This window comes from Phaethon aethereus (assembly GCF_964289735.1).
Source record: "Phaethon aethereus genome assembly, chromosome: 1".
Taxonomy (NCBI): Eukaryota; Metazoa; Chordata; class Aves; order Phaethontiformes; family Phaethontidae; genus Phaethon; species Phaethon aethereus.
In genome coordinates this window covers 185106601-185121685 of record NC_138575.1, presented here as the reverse complement: position 1 = coordinate 185121685, position 15085 = coordinate 185106601, and positions in this window count along the sequence as shown.

Genomic DNA, 15085 nt, shown 5'->3' with positions numbered 1-15085 from the left:
TTAATAGTGAGCTCTCGCCTGTGGCATGGTTTTGGCTTGTGTGAACTAGCACTCTTACAGGTAATGTTTAGGCCATTGGTGGTTCCCAGCAGGTAGGATGGAAAAAGCCACTGTATTCTGGTGGGAGGGAGAGTTGTGACATGCCAGTAATCCTTAATGCCAGAGAATGAACCTATTTTATTTAATAATATAGTTGTATCCAGTGAAACTCTCTGGCTTCTCACAGTAGCTTTGTCTCTAGTACCTTACCATTCTGGACATAAATTTAGGAACAGACTAGCTCTTATTTATAACCCTACCAGAAATACTGTGGAGGTCATAGTTTTACTGAATACTAACATCCTTATGGGTCCTTAGTTTTCCCACATGCAGTTTTCTTGGGACTTAAGGAACCAAAGAGCCAAGAAGTAGCCATAAACATAGCATTTCCCATAATCCACTCACACCTTTTCCACACAGAAGCCTCAGGCAGTCAGTGTTCATGAGTGCCTAGTGGTAAACTACCCACCTAACTGCACACTGGTGCCCTTCTGTACCTCTACGGCCTCCACAGAAACCATCTCAAGCAGTTGTGGCCTTCAGTCATGACCAGGTTCTTGCTTCTTATTTTGTGGTTTGAACTAAAAGTAAGTCTCAGAGCTTAGAGCTCAGACCTAAGTTATCTCTTGGAAGAATCAAACGGATATATCCAAAGATTTCAGTATTTAATAGGGTATAAACAAATAACTTTAAACGTAATCATTAAAACTTACCAAAATAGTTAAGTCCATTAGTTGGTATCAACAACATCAAATGAACAAAAATTGGGGTTGTGGTACTTCTGAAAGGTTATAACTAATGGAAATAATATTAATTAAAAAGCCCTTAAATGGCAATAACTTCACTTCATACTCTTGTTTCTGACTGATTTTCAGTCAAATTAACATCTGACATTCCTCTGAACCTTTGCTTTAGTAGAAGGGTTTAGGAGACAATTTAGGCAAAATTGTTCTGTTTTGAAACAGTTAAGTGTTTTTAAAATAAGCCAATATTTGGAAACTGGCAATGACTTAACTTTGTCTACATCTGTTGTTCAATAATATATTTAAGTAAGTCTTACTATACAGTATGTACATAGAAGTGTAATATGCATGGTACTATTTTTTTTTTTTCATTGTAGTACTCATAATCTGTACCTTTGGCAAACAATATCTTTAACATCAGTCAGGACCATAACTTTACAATCTCTGAAAAAAACCCCAACAAATCATAGTCAATTTATACCTGGGAGAGTCACCATAAAAACCAAACAAGGCTTTTTTAATGTTTCCCCCCTTGTCTTTTTGCTGCCAGCTGACTCTACAAATATCACATATATTGTTTTCATTTCTGTACATTGTAACCCACCTGAGAGTTCATAAAACATGTGCATGTTCCTTGTGATTCAGCTAACTCAGTAAATGGTAGAAATATATTAAGTTTGCACATCCCTAGTAGAACTATTAGGGAATAAGAAACAATGACCCCTACAAGAAGTCAGAATTCAATAGGGATATAAAGTAGATTGATCATAGTAAAAGGAACCTACCAGAAGAAAATAATACAGTATTCAACTTTTCCAGATCTCAAGGTAACTGCCTAGGCAGTTGAAACTGCAACCACAGCTACTTTTTATTATTTTTATTTAAATGCATATTTAAATAAACTTTGTGACAGAAATTTCTTCTCATGGACAGTAAGAGTTGCAACAATTTTTTTTCCAAGTATCTGCTAGTGGCTAGACAAATTCCATATGAAATTAAATCCATTTCATGTGTGAGATGAATTTTGGAGTTATTTAAATCTCTACACGGGGAATACAGACATAGGAATATATTCTCGTGATTTAAATGTCTCTGTCAGGTGCTTAAAGTTAAGTGAAATGGCCTTGGGCTATAATGGCATTTTGCCTTTTTCCAGCTGGGGCTGAAGAGATGCGGATCAACACTAGGGATGACTTTTCATTTTCTCACCAACGTGTAACAGAGTAAATAGCCATTACCATGGGACAAAATCTAATCCCTTCCTGCAGTACATATAGATTCTTAAATTACCTGGTTCTTTGTTCTGTACTTAGTTCTGCATGGAAAAACTTGCAATATATGAAAAAATATTTAAAATTTATAACAACATTTTCTTCCCTACCACATTCTTCTAATAAAAAATAATTCTGACAAGATTTTCCTATAAGCCTGATGTGACTGATGATTCATTGTGTGATTTTAGGCCTTTAAATGTATCTACCTAGAAGGAAACACTAGCTGTGGGGATGTAGGTGATCATCAGGTGAGCTGAATCTCAGTCTGTGGAGTCTAATTTTAGATTTTATACCAATAAAATTCACTTAGTAGCACTAATTTTCAGAAGTGCTATATTCCAAGCAGTCCCTAATGAATTTGGTAGTAATGTTTGATAAAATTGAAGCACCATTAAAACCAGTCAAATATGACACTACTGTTTTAACACCACAGAGAATTACTCTCCCTTCACACACACACACTCCCCAAACAAACAAAAAGCCCCCCCGAAAACAACCATCAAACCAAGCAAACAAGCAAACAAAATAAAATCTGTGGTATTGGACTGAGTTAGATACTTAAGAAATTGTCTGGAGCTATTCTGCACTAGATGCACTAATATGCCCCAAATTTCTGTCCACCATTGCCGATACCTGTCCATATCTGTTTAAGTACGTTAAATTAGTCATCAATAGTAACTTCAAGAACTTACTAAAATCCAGGTGTTTAGTCATCACTTTTGCTTATAAGTTTTTGTGAAACCTTGAGATAAAAATACTCAGCCTGTCAGCATATTGATAAATGCATAATTTATTTACTGCCTTTTTCAAATCACTTCAGAAAGGAGTAAAGATCATTACATCCTTTGACAAGCAAGGTAGAATGACTGGCTGAACAACAACCAACAAGTGAGAATTCAGCGTCTCCCAAAACAAACGTAATACTCAATCTAGAAGATGGCAGCAACGCTGTTCCCATTTGCCTAGAAGGAATTGTTATTTATATGCCAGTTAAAATCTGGCCCAGTAATTCTCGTCCACATACAAGTTGGTTAGAAAGCATAAAGTTTGATGTCTTCACTGCCTTTGCCCAGGCCTGTTCCTGTGATCATATTACCTGGATCCTACCACATAGATTCGTCTGTGCTGCTAAATAAATGAGACTCATGAAGCAAGCCTAACCCCTTAAGTCCCCACTACTTAATTGGCAGCTCACTGCATAATTCTTTTTGGGACTCCTTCAACTTATGTTCCTTGAGATACTACCTGGACATTGTCAGGGAATAGTTTACTTCCTAAACCTCTCCAAAAGGCAATGGGGCAGACACTACACCGTATTTGGTACTTTGCAACCTCTACAATGTTCCGATGCTCCTTCAGAAGACAATTTTTGCAGCCTCAGTCCTCCCATGTTCTTTCATGTGCATCCCAGGGCATGTAGCACATCCAATTTTATTCTGCCGCTGTTGAAAGGAACAACATAACCCAAACTTCTTATTTCAGACATACAGAGATGACAAAATAACATAAACAGTTTGGGCATAGGGAAATCCCATTAGACTCAGAACACCTAGGACAAAAAGATAAGGCAAATTAATCAATGTGTCAAGGATTGGAACCTGGTGTTTTATTTAACAGCATACACATAGCCGAGGACTCCTAAACCAAAACTGATGATCACAGAGACACTAACGAAGATACAAAGAAGATTACTCCCTTACTTGGATGACTAACATAAATTATAATCTTAGAATTTATTAAATGTGAATAATCTCACTTTACTCATTTAATTACCAAGTATATAATGAACATCTGTACTTAAAGAAAAACTACTACTCCTTAACAAAAGCCAAGCAAAAACTATCACGTCATTATCTTGTTATATATTTACTTTATATGGGGAAGAAGGACACTTCCTCTATTTTTTATGACTTTGTTCTATAACAAATATTTGTCAAGATAAAAGAATGGTAAAACTTTTGCCACTTTCTCATTCAGTGTTTAACACCTGTGGAATCAGTTTTTGCATATTCTCTCAAAGTCAGCATGAAGGTCCTTACCTCCTTCTTTCATTAGATTTGAGATTTTATGCTGACCCTCTAAATGTCTTGTCAGCTAATCTGTAGGACATCAGACTGTTGTGGGCTTAAATGAATAATCACTTTCAAGAATTAATTACTTAGGAGTTGAAGAGTGTAGTCTGAAAAGTTAGTGGTTTGCTGCACTACCATACCAAAAATCTGGTACTGTAGTGTACAATGAATAACTTGGTCTTTAGTCTTCATTTTTCTGCAGTGTGACTTATTGTCTATATTCTGCCATTCAGTCTGTTGGATTTTTTGGTCCACTTGTCAAACCTTTAGGGTAAAATATATCACAGGCATATGCAAGCATATCTATAAATTTCTTTGAAAATTCATATATCATGAGGGATTAAAATAAAGAAGCCTGTATGTTCTCTTGGGTGAGGACAAAAGAAGTTGGCATTACAGTGGGTGCCTACTATAGGCCATCTGACCAGCAAGAACAAGTGGATCAGGCCCTCTGCAATCGGATAGAAGTAGCCTCACATTCACAGGCCCTGGTCCTCATGGGGGACTTTAACTACACCGACATCTGCTGGAGTGACAGCACAGAAGGACACAAGCAATCCAGGAGGTTCATAGAGTGCATTGATGATAACTTCCTCCTCTTCAAAGGTCTGCTTGGAGAAGTCACATGAGATAAGGCCCTGAAGGAAAGAGGGGCCCAAGAAAGCTGGTTAATATTAAAAAATCACTCACTCCATGCTTGAGTGGTCCATCCCAACAAATGCGAAGTCAGGCAAAAATACCAGAAGGCCTGTGTTGATGAACAAGGAGACCTTGACCAAACTCAAACACAAAAAGGAAGCATGCAGAGGGTGGAAGCAAGGACAGGAAACTTGAGAGTAATACAGAAAAATTGTCTGAGAATCCAGAGATGAATTCTGTAAAGCAAAAGCCCAGCTGGAATACACTTTTTCCAGGGATGTCAAAAACAACAAGAAGGCCTTCTGTAAGTGCATAGGTGACAAAAGGAGGACTAGGGAAAATATGGGCCCATTGTTCAGTGAGATGGGGGACCTGGTTACATAGGACATGGAAACGGCTGGGGTACTGAATGCTTTCTTTGCCTCAGCCTTTACTAGCAAGACCAGCCTTCAGGAATCCCAGCGTCTGGAGACCAGAAGGAAAATGTGGAGGAAGGAAGACATAACTTTGGTGGAATAGGATCAGGTTAGAGAATACCTGAGCAGACTGGACATAAGTCCGTGGGTGTGATGGCATGCACCCATGAGTACTGAAGGAGCTGTCTGATGTCATTACAATGTTGTAAAAATATCCTTTGAACAATCATCTTGACTGGGAGAGGTGCCTGAGAACTGGAGACAAGTGTGTCACTCATCTTCAGAAAGGGCAAGAAGGAGGACCCAAGGAACTACATACCAGTCAGACCCACCTTGATCCCTAGGAATGTGATGGAACAACTAATCCTGGTAACCATTTACAGGTACATGAAGGACTAAAAAGTGATCAGTAATCAACGTAGTTTCACAAAGGGGAAGCCGTGCTTGACTAACTTCATAAACTTCTATGATGAAATGACTGACTTGGTAAACAAGGAGAGAGCAGCAAATATTGTCTACCTTGACTTCAGGAAGACTTTTAACACTGCGTCCCATAACATCCTCACAGAGAATTTGATGAAGTATGGGCTAGATGAGCAGATAGTGAGGTGGATTGAAAACTGGCTGAATGGCCAGGCCCAGAAAACAGTGATCAGTGACACAAAGCCTGGTTGGAGACCATCAAATAGCAGTGTATTCCAGGGGTCTACAGTGGGTCCAGTTCTGTTTATCACCTTCATGAATGATCGGAAAGATGGGTCAGATTATACCCTCAGCAAGTTTGTGGACAACACCAGTCTGGATGGAGTGGCTGATATACCAGAGGGTTGTGCTTCCATCCAGAGGGAACGTGACAAGCTGCAGAAGTGGCTGATGGACATCTCATGAAGTTCAATAAAGGGGAGTGCAAAGTCCTGCAGCTGGGAAGGAACAACTCCATGTATATGCTGGGGTTTACCCACGTGGAAAGCAGCTTTGCCAAAAAGGGCCTGGGAGTCCTGCTGTACACTGAGTTGAACAAGAGCCAAGAATGTGCCCTTGCAACAAAGAATGGTATCCCAGGCTGCATTAGGATTGTTGGCAGCAGGTCAAGAGAGAGGGGATCCTTCCTCTCTACTCAGCACTGGTAAGGCTACTGTTCTGGAGTCCTGTGTCCAATCCTGGGATCCCCAGTACAAGTGAGACAAAGACATATGGAGAGAGTCCAAAGAAGGGCCTCAAAAATGATGAAGGGACAAGAGCAGTCCACATGTGAGGAAAGGCTGAGAGAGCTGAGACTGTTTAGCCTAGAGAAGAGTAGACTCAGGTAGGATCTTATCAATGTACATAAATACCTGAAGGGATGATGTAAAGAAGATGGAGCCAGGCTCTTTTCAGTGATGCCCAGTGACAGGACCAGAGGCAATGGGCACAAACTGAAACACGGGAGGCTCTGTCTGAATGTCAGGAAACACGTTTTTACCGTGAGGGTGACTGAGCACTGGCACAGGTTGCCTGGGGAGACTGTGGCATCTGCATCCTTGGAGAGATTCAAAAGCTGTTTGGACATGGCTCTGGGCACCTGGCTCTAGGTAGCCATGCCTGAGCTGGGGGTTGGACAAGATGACTTCCAGAGGTTGTCTTCCAAACTCAACCATTCTGTGATTCTGTGAATCTCAGCTATAAACACAGAACATATCATACATATATTTTGTTTTTTCATTATATTAAAGAATGAATAGTTTTCAATAAACCTACATTTTAAACGGTTATAGACTTACAATTTCAAATGCCTTGAAAACAATTTTATATTACAGAGACTTAGTGTCAAATTTCTTTAATTCACATAGCAGGGCAGAAGTTTATTGACAGAGAGTGGCACTCCAAACACTTCAATAGGGCACTCTATTGAAGTAATGATCTGAAGTTAGGTATAAATACTGTTTCTTGGACTCCAAAATTCCAAGAAGCATATTTTATGGCTTACATCCACTAATATTAATCTGAACGCCATAAATAATTTGCATAGTATGTTGTTTAGGAGAGTCTTAGCAGTGTGGGACACTGGAGTACTGTAATGCTATCACACAAACAAAATGTGATGCGCTTCTGTTAATGTTGCCTGTAGTCTCAGGGTTAGCACAAATATGATCTCTGCAATACATGAAGCAATCCTTCATCAAGACTCTTTAACAAGGCATGGCACTGAGTGATCTCTGTTATAAAGTTTACAGAACTAACTCAAATTTCCAGGATTCTCATATGTTACAAAATCAGCGATGCCTAAAACAAATAAAGTTTTGACATACTAGATGTAGTGTAGAGAAGATATGTGACCAGTCTAGCTTTTTTGGTCAGTTGCCTATCTGTAAATCTTTGATCAATAATATTGCAATTAGCTTTAAAGTGGGGAAGGGAGAGGGTAGCAAGGAAGATAGAAGAAAAAAAACTTCCACTTTTTAATATATTTATTTACTTATTTTTATATGTTGTCTTCAGATGAGAATGTTCTTAGTCGGCATCAGGTTTAAGAATACCTTTTCATTAGTGATGATGAAAAGTGTCAAGCACTTAATGGCTGTCTGTGAACTTTACAATGGAGAGAGACATATCCTTTCCTGCATTTGACACAGAAAGCCTCTTATTCCCATTTAAGAAAGAATCAGTTCCATCTTTCCTAGCTTGCAATAACGTGCTACACCGGTTTACTGACTATTAAATCTTCCACATCAGCTCACTGAGTCTTAAAACATTTGACAGGAGGTAGCTCTCAACATTTACTTCTCCTTATTTTTCTCTTTCTAACCTTACAACACAGCATTTATGAAACCTCTTCATGGCTTTTTTCTCCATCTGATATGAGTTAGTAGTTTGTGTCTTATTTCTTTATCTTATGATTTCTAAAAAAAAAAAATTGTACTGATTAATCTTTTTTCTTTTTCACTTGTAATGTAAGAAGCATAAGAGACTGAAAATTCTATAAAAATACAAGGAATCCAAAGAGAGATATAAAATGTTGATGTTTCATAACCATTGCTATTAGTGGCATAGAAAAAGATGGATCAAAGTTGATGATTTCTCTCTGTCCTAAAACGTTTGGTGTATTGACAAATGTTTAAAAGCACCCTCAAATTTTTATTTTCAATGAAATTATGTAGAGTTTTAAATTTTTTTACAGAGAATCCATTCTCAGTTTAAAAAAAACCCCAAAAACCTTAAGGTGGATGTGCTTGGTTTGGTTTGCTTTTTCTGCCAAACCTTATCAGTTTTCTATATTTTTGGCTTGGAAAATTGGGAAGCTAAACAAGCAAACAGATTTTTTTGTATAATTTTTCTGCAGGATTTGAAAATGTATTTAGAGGAAAGTTAATGTAAATAGTAGATTCAGCTGCCAAACCAGCTAGGTTTGCCTAACTGAAAACTGATTCTCACTTTTTTATGAGTGTATCTGAAAGTAAGAAAATATATTTATAGATTTTTGTTTATTTGTTTTATAGATAAAAAAGGAAAATATCAAAGAAAAGAAAAAGAATTAGAAAAAATTCCAGGTATCAATGACATGGTCTAAGTCAATATATCCATACATTTGAACAATATTGAAAGCAAATTCATCTTCAAAATATCCATGTAATCCTTAGATATTGATTTGTTGATGTGAATGTTTATTATTACTGAAACAATATGAAATTAAAAAAAAAAAAAACCTGTTTCAATAATAAGAGGAGGCAAACTGAAAAAAAGAACCCAAATTATCAATCCTTTTAAAACCATTAATTAACATTAATTAACATTTAAAATATAGAAACAGGTCTGTATTTATTAACTAAAAATAGTTATAGATTAGAAAATAATAGCTATAATGAAATTTAAGTTTGTTAATTTTATCCTAGGTGCTTACTGTGTCATTTAGAAATAATTTTAAAATACAACAGTAATTTGTGCTTCAGGGCATATAAAGGCTGAAATCTAGACTTCACTTAGAATTTGGGTTAAAGCACTTCAAAATTTAGCTAAAGAAAATAACATCTTTTTTATTTTTCAATTAGTTTTTTTTTCTCCTCTCTCTCAGCCCTTCTTTTACATGTATACACTCACACACATGCAGGCAGAGTATATGGGCAGTAAAAATTTGGCTACAGCTTGTAATTCAGTGCATTTAGAAAATATCTTGAATGCTATAGATCAGTTTCCAAAGAAATCAAAATAGTGACATATAGTTTTCATCTTCAGAACTCATTCCTTTTAAAACCACTGAAATTTGATTTTCCTTTATGGCAATTGTTAACTTTAACAACATCAAAACACATCCAGAAAGAAAAATTGCTAAACATATCTTTAAAATATTATGGTGAAATGTAACAGTGAAAAGTTTTTCTCAAACCTTAAAGGTCAGGGCTTAACGAAGTGTTGAATTTGGCTAATAGTTCCTTAGGAAGCATAGAGATTAAAAACAATGCTGAATGAAATGTGTTGGAGTTGGACTTGATCATTATGGGTCCCTTCCAACTTGAGCTGTTCTGTTCTGTTCTATTCTATTCTATTCTATTCTATTCTATTCTATTCTATTCTATTCTATTCTATTCTATTCTATGTATAAAGTTGAAATATTTTGTAATGCTTTAAGTAGAAATGAATTGTGGCAAAATTGAAAGAAGTTATTCTCTAAGCTTTAGGGACATAGCTTAAAAGTTAATGATTTGCAACTTATTAAATGGAGCTAGGGACTGCCTGGAAATGTTGTTACAGGTAATAAAGAAAATTAAAGATTATAAAAGGAAAATATGCTAGTTTGGTAAAAATTACATCTCGGCTCAGAGCCTAGTGGTATTTTTCAGTCATCTAGACTTAACATTTGACTACAGATTTATCAAAAAACTGTTATTTTAAGTGTATTTTATGGCTGTTAATATTTATTAAACTGTTGATTTTTTAGGTTGGTCTCCTGAAAGTCCAAACTCAAAGTTAAAGTAGGTAGCAAATCTGCATATGAAAAATCCAACAACCAAAAAAATGTGAGCTATCTTTATTGCTAGAATCAAAATTAATTCCAAAATTAAGGAAACATTCTCACACTTGCCCTTCTGCAAAACAAACAAGATGAATGGCAGTTCTTCTGACATCACCTTGAGAAAGAAGTCAAACAAGTAATTCTTTAATATGCTTTTTATCTTCAAATTGTCTAATTTACATATTAATTAATTAAGTATAGATGGTGCATTTCCCCTACAATAAACTTACAACACCATCTTCCATTAGCTTAAGGTAGTTTTATTGGCATATACACTAAAGTGGCATTAAATCATAACAGTATTCAACAAGCACACGTTAAAAAAATTATAAACCCTAAGCGACTATCCTTATAAAATATCTTATTCATTCCAAGTATTAAAACAACCTTTCCCTCTACTCAGTCAAAACATATTCCTGTCTTAGCAAATACATATATCACATTTTTGTCCCACAACTTCATTAACAAAAAACCCAAACACTTTCTATGCCAAGAATAAAATTACTTTCCAGTGTGTTTGTCACCATTTTTTTAAATTCTGCTCCAAGTTACAAACCAAAATTCTCTCCTTACCTTTAATTTTACTTTCTTTACTATTAAGTTACCAGTACACACAAAAGGATACAGATAGTATGTATCTATCTTCACCTTACAAATGTTTTTTCCAAGCTGCACCATTATTCTTTTCATTGGAGTGGGGCACAATGCAAAAAAGAAAACTGGCATCTTCTAAATTACCAATGCCATTATCTTCATACCCAAATTCCTTCTGGAGACCTTTTTGGGGTACTCCTAATTTGGACAATATGGTTCTAATGCATGGAATACAATGACAGTATAAAATTGTGTTATGGCTGAAGATGCAGAAATAAGGTCATTAGCATGCAAATGCAATAAATTTTGCATCAAGGGCAAATCAGCTTTCAGATGGCTGTTGTATCCTGTTAAAACATTCTCCCCAGGATCCAGATTACTCAATATTCTTGACACTTAATCAAGGTTGGCCAGCATACAGCAAGCAAGTCTAAGTGAAATATGTATCCCACCAATATTTTAGCTTAACAATATCTTCTGCTACCTTCAGTTTTTCCATCTCTCAGCTTTTCCATGTTACAGGCAGTATTTGATCATTTTCAAGCATAGTTCCATATCCTATTCTTTTTTTTTAAATTCTTCCATAGTAACTTCAATAACATACAGCATTTGGTCCAATCAGAATATAAAAGAATCGAGGACAACCTGTCAAGAAATAGTAATTTAAAAAAAAAAGTGAAAGAAGAACCTGTACATCATGTGGAAAGAAAACACTTTGAATTAAAATTAAAATGGACAAAGAAGAAAAGGCAGACAATAGGAATTTAATAATCCTCAGGTAAAAGACAATGACTGTTACCCCATAAAAACCTCCAAATCACAGTAGGAACTAGAAGTCAAGCTAAAGATTCATTGAGGAACCTGTTCAGTTTTACCTAGAACTGATGTTGCACAGAGACATTATTACTTTTCATGTTTTTTTCATCACAATATGAATAAGGACTTTGAAAGACTCTAAGGCCTTTGACATAGTCCCCCACAACATCCTTCTCTCTAAATTGGAGGAAGATGGATTTGATGAGTGGACTGTTGGGTGGATAAAGAATTGGTTGGGTGGTGGCATCCAGAGGGTAGTGGTCAATGGCTCAATGTCCAGATGGAGATCAGTGATGAGTGGTGTCCCTCAGGGGTCTGTACTGGGCAAGTACTCTTTAATAACTTCATCAGTGACATAGGCAGTGGGATTGAGTGCACCCTCAGCAAGTTTGCAGATGACACCAAGCTGAGTGGTGCAGTTGACATGCATCAGGGTCCAGAGGTACCTGGACAAGCTCGAGGAATGGGCCTGAGTGAACATTATGAAATTCAACAAGGCCAAGTGCAGGGTCCTGCACCTGGGTCAGGGCAGCCCCCAGTATCAGCACAGGCTGAGAGATGAAGAGTTTGAGAGCAGCCCTGCCCAGAAGGACTTGGGGGTACTGGCAGATGAAAACCTAGACATAAGCTGGCAATGTGCACTTGCAGCCCAGAAGGCCAACCAGATCCTGGGCTGCATCCAAAGAAGTATGGCCAGCAGGTAGAGGGAGGGGTTCTGCCCCTCTCCTCCACTCTGGTGAGACCCCAGCTGGAGTCCTGCGTCCAGCTCTGGAGCCCTCAGCACAGGAAAGACATGGACCTGTTGGAGCAGGTCCAGAGGAGGGCCACCAAAACGATCAGAGTGATAGAACACACCTGTGAGGATAGACTGAGAGAGTGGGCTTGTTCAGCCTGCAGAAGAGAACGCTGCAGAGAGACCTTATTGCAGCCTTTTGGTACTTAGAGGGAGCTTATAAGAAAGATGGGGACAGACTGTATAGCAGGCCTTGTTGCGATAGGGCAAGTGGTAATGGTTTTAAACTAAAAGAGGGTAGATTCAGACTAGACATAAGGAGGAATTTTTTCACAATGAGGGTGGTGAAACACTGGCACAGGTTGCCCAGAGAGGTGGTAGATGCCCCATTCCTGGCAACATTTAAGGTCAGATTGGACGTGGCTTTGAGTAACCTGATCTAGTTGAAGATGTCCCTGGTCCTTGCAGGGGGTTTAGACTAGATGACCTTTAAAGTTCCTTTCCAACCCAAACTGAGAACAGTTCTATGATTCTAAGACTATGGGAATGACTATAGTTTGTAATGATGTATAAGTGCTGAGACTTTTGAGAGGTTGGTGTAACTATCTCTACACAGTGAAACATGTTGCAAAGGTGATAACATAGTTCCTTCCATTAGTGCAGTATTAATACTACTTTATTTTCTGTGAGATTAAATAGCTCAGACTATTCTAATTCTATAAGTACTGGTGGCATTGCTTTTAAGATCTCTGTATCAGGATTGTGAAATACAGACATGATTGAAAAAAAAAAGTTATCTCTTCCCACTGCATTGAACTACTTTCTTTTTTTTTAATTTGGTCAGTGTCTCTTACAAGGGGGATACCATTTCATACCTGTTCATATAGGCATCTCTCTTTCTGTCCTTTCTCTAGGTTTTCACACAAGTGTACAGCCCTTCTAGCTTTAATTTTCCTCACAGATATTGGGTACAGCTTGGTTGTGTTTTCCTCACTCCCAGACCTGAGCAGTTCTTCCTGCTCCTCATTTCCTTTTCCCATTTCAGCTCAGTTCTAGAGAGGAAAAGAAACTTGTCTACCATTATTGCTTTCACAGTATTCTGGGTCAATACATTTGATGGTGAAAGAAATGGTCAACTAAACAATCAGGGCATAAAGAGGCTAAATATTTATTGTGCTAATAATAGTTTGGTCTGAAATGGTAAACAGAGATAGATGAGTCCTCATTACTTATCAGAATTTTGCTTTAAATTTAATGTCACAGTCTTCCAAATGGGAAATTCCTCTTTATCAAAGTTTTAAAGTGTTTTTAAAAATGTTTATATTTCAAAATATGTCTACAGAAAAAAAAAAATGTTAGCAGAAATCTTCTGCTGTTTCTGCAAAGTTAATAAAATTTATGACTAAAATGATTCTTAATACAATTTTAGACAGAAAAAGTCAATGAAAACTTGTTTCTCTTCAGCAAGTCTAGAATATGACTAAAAAACCTGCACTTAACAAGAAAACTTCTTCCAAGGTTACAATCCGGTTTAATTTTTTCCAAAGTTAAAGATGGTGTTTCTTGACCAAGAACTCCTTTTTTGTTTTCACTTTTTTTCTCCAGTTCAAAAGCAATTGATCTACAGAACCTAGAACTTAACTTCCTCTCAAAGAGTTTGATTTTATTTTAAATACATCTTGCTTAAATGAAATTAAAGACGGTGTGTAGTGTAAATATTTAAATTGCACTTACAACTTAATTTCTGGTTTCATTTTCTATCATAAGGCTCTTCTAATGTCCCATTTTTCAACCAGCAGAAAGAGCTATCAGGGTAAGAACCAGACATTTAAGATTTAAACGTAAACAGAAGTGCAGAAATTTTTGCATTGAAACTGAGCCCACAGTACTAATTTCTATCTTAACGTTTTTATATGTATGTCTTCATACTCTATAATTAGCCTCATGTAAATTTTTATTTAAATGCAAAACTTTAATATGACTTGACTTTCAGCTTTGAATTTATGAATTTATGATTTCATCGTTTTCTATTTTTTTCTATTTTCATATGTGTTTTGATCCAGTCAACTTGCTAAGACAATCTTGCCAATTAAAGAAAAAAATCCTTCCAAAATGCAGTACTTGATTTCTGTAAAAAGTAGGTAACAAAAAAACCCAAACAAAACCTAACCCAAACTGACCTCTTGTTTTATAGGTAGGAGCCATACTACACAGTTATAGACAAATCTTTCCGCCCAGAAATGCCAGTACTTTGCTATTAGGAAACATTATTGTGGCTGTAGAGAGCAGTTGGTACCTTCAGACTTGGTTGTGTGTTAACTTTACAACAAATCATGCTGAAAACATTTTAGTATGGCTACATGTAATTCATGGTTTAATTTTGGAGGATAAAGGTGAAAAAATGTAACTCCTCTGCTCATAAACAGTATTCCAGCTCTTATCCTACTGATGTTTCGCCTATTTTGATGCAAAATTATGTTTAGATTTTGAATGACAGCAAAAATCTTCACAGATGGCATACGTCTCTTACTTTCCTTACAATCCTTAAGGTAAGGCCTTAGTTCTAGACATAAAACGATTTAATTACTCTAGAAATAAGATGCATATTTGGATGTGATTTAAAACATATTAGTAAGCATTGAAGTACTGAAGTGCAGAACATCTATTTCTCGGAAGTCTTACAGTTAATCCATTCAGGGGACAGATCTCTCATCAGTTGAGATAGTACCACAGTTTTATCTTTTAGGTCTTTTTATCATTTAATGGAATCTG